This window comes from Cyprinodon variegatus, unplaced genomic scaffold, assembly GCF_000732505.1.
Source record: "Cyprinodon variegatus isolate N-32 unplaced genomic scaffold, C_variegatus-1.0 Scaffold1615, whole genome shotgun sequence".
Taxonomy (NCBI): Eukaryota; Metazoa; Chordata; class Actinopteri; order Cyprinodontiformes; family Cyprinodontidae; genus Cyprinodon; species Cyprinodon variegatus.
This window is the reverse complement of record NW_015152068.1, coordinates 58,873-61,733: the sequence shown is the minus strand read 5'-3', so window position 1 is coordinate 61,733 and position 2,861 is coordinate 58,873.

The window sequence follows — 2,861 nt, the reverse complement described above, 5'->3', positions numbered from 1 at the left end:
ATTTTTAAATAAATAAAAGACAAATAAAAACATCTTTGGAAAATCAATTTTTGACCAAAATTTTATCTTAGCAGATGGGCGCTCCTTATGTGCCTGGATCTGCTGGAGGTGTCTCCCTGTTTGATGGGAGTTTTTCCTCTCCGCTGTCGCTGCATGCATGCTCATTGTGAGGGACTGCTGAAAAGTCACTGTTGCAATGCAAGCAAATATCTACTCTTGTCATTTGCAGTAGGACCGTGTCCTGCAAAGTTAATTACTCAATGCAATCAGCTGGTTTTCCTTGGAAAGAAAACGTTTACCCAGTTTGACTATATAAGTGGATTAAACTGTCTATGTAAGGTGCCTTGAGATAATTTTTATTTGTGAAATGGCACCATAAAAATAAGCTGAATTGAATAAAAATATTATGCATCTTTCATTTTGCTTCTAGTGAATCTATTTGCCATGCATTTTGTATTTCCTTACATAGATTGAGTTGCCACTGCTCTAATGCTGATCTCCAGAGTCTGGCTGACCGGAGTGTAGAACCGAGTTCCGTATTCTGGAGTTGGAGACAGAAATCTGGGCAGATAATCACCTACTGAGCAGGATGGTGCTGCAGGATCCACTGAAACACATTTGTAAAATTTTAGCCATTCTCAGCTGGAAATATAACTGTAGACCTGTTTGTCTATAAATCACATTTATGACTTTGCCACAGATTATCATGCAATTACTCAATATATACATAAAAATAAATATTAAAACTTAACCAAAACTAAACACCTGAAATAAATCTTATGTTATAATAACTTTTCGTGGTTGTAAATATGCTGACAATATGTTCACAATTTACCTAGAAAAGCAAACTGGATGGGAATCCTGCTGATTGCATCACTGGTAGTTTTCACAACATGTGACCCATCAGTGTGAGTCAGGGTGATTTGCTGTCTGGGAAAGTCCTCCATCACTATTTGGACTGCATAGAAACCTTCATTACTGCTTGAAGTTGCACTGAATGAGAGGATACAGTTCTGTAAGAACACAGAAAATAGAACGACAATCTTAGGACAAGCTGAAAATGCTGTACAATATCAAATTGCACTATGGCTTAGAATAAATCCCAATAATCTAAATATGATATATTTTTCCTGAAAAGATCTTCTTTTAAAAGCTAAGCTTGCACCAAACCTACAACAACTGGAGACAGGTATCATTTGTTTCGATTTTTGCACTCAGGTAGCATGAAATCTCCATATCACAGCTGGAAATTCTAGCACATCCATGCTTAGGGAGAGCAACCTTCTGTTGAGCATTGGGATTCAGTCAGCCTCACTGAGGCTAAGTAGCTTATTTTCATTTTACACAACTCAAAAAAATTAAACACTTTGTAATCAGAGTATAGCATCAAGTTAATTAAACTTCTGGGATATTGATTTGGTCAGGTAAGTAGCAGATGGGATTATTAATCAGTTTGAGCTGCTTTGGTGTTAATTAAATTAACAACAGGTGCACTAGAGGGGCAACAACGAGATGACCATCAAAACATTTTTTCCCCTCCTCATCTTTTCTGACTCTTTTTCACCAGTTTTGCATCTGGCTAGGGTCACTGTCATTACTGTTAGCACGAGGCGCTACCTGGACCCTACAGAGGTTGCACAGGCAGTCTAACTCCTCCAGGATGGCACATCAATACATGCCATTGTCAGAAGGTTTGCTGTGTCTCCCAGCACAATCTCAAGTGAATGGAGGAGATTCAAGGAGACAGGCAGTTACTCCAGGAAAGCTGGACAGGGCTGTAGAAGGTCTACAACCCATCAGCAGGACCGGTATCTGTTGCTTTGTGCAAGGAGGAGCAGTAGCAGCACTGCCATAGCCCTACAAAATGACCTCCAGCAGGCCACTGGTGTGAATGTCTCAGACCAAACAATCAAAAACAGACTTCATGAGGGTGGCCTGAGGGCCCGATGTCCTCTAGTGGGCCCTGTGCTCACTGCCCGGCACCGTGGAGCTCGATGGGCACCGGAATTGGCAAGTCCGCCACTGGCGCCCTGTGCTTTTTACAGATGGATGCAGGTTCACCCTGAGCACATGTGACAGACATGAAAGGGTCTGGAGAAGGCGTGGAGAACGTTATGCTGCCTGTAACATCGTTCAGCATGACCGGTTTGGTGGTGGTTCAGTGATGGTCTGGGGAGGCATATCCATGGTGGGACGCAAAGACCTATACAGGCTAGACAACAGCACCCTGACTGCCATTAGGTATCAGGATGAAATTCTTGCACCCATTGTCAGACCCTATGTTGCTGCAGTGGGTCCTGGGTTCCTCCTGGTGCACCACAATGACCGGCCTCATGTGGCTAGAGTATGCAGGCAATTCCTGGAGGATGAAGGAATTGATACCATTGATTACCCCCAATCCCCCCCCACCCCCTGAATTTTATGGGGCATGGAGATCAAAGCAAGAAGCCAAGCAGAGAGAGCACCTCAATTGCACAGAGGCGGCGGGTAACAGGGACCAGCTCTGGAGCTAAATGGGAGATGGGGAGGAGATTGGAGCTAGACACCAGACAGAGAGAACTTTAGCACAGCAGAGCAGAGCCTTCATTGAAGAAACAAGAAGTGAATGATGAATGCTGTAACAATCTTCTTAAGGATTGTATTGAAACGAACATAAGACTTTTGTGTCTCTACATGAATATAATGTAAATTTTTCACTCCAGTCCCTGGAATCACATTAAATTTGAGTGTGTAATTTAAGTGTGTAAATAAATCACAGTTTAAGTTTTTCAAAACCAATTCTAAATACAGTTTTACCAAATGAAGATGTCAAACTTGCTTCTCTTCTGACAGGTTTGACATTTAAAATTTGTTTTGCAGTG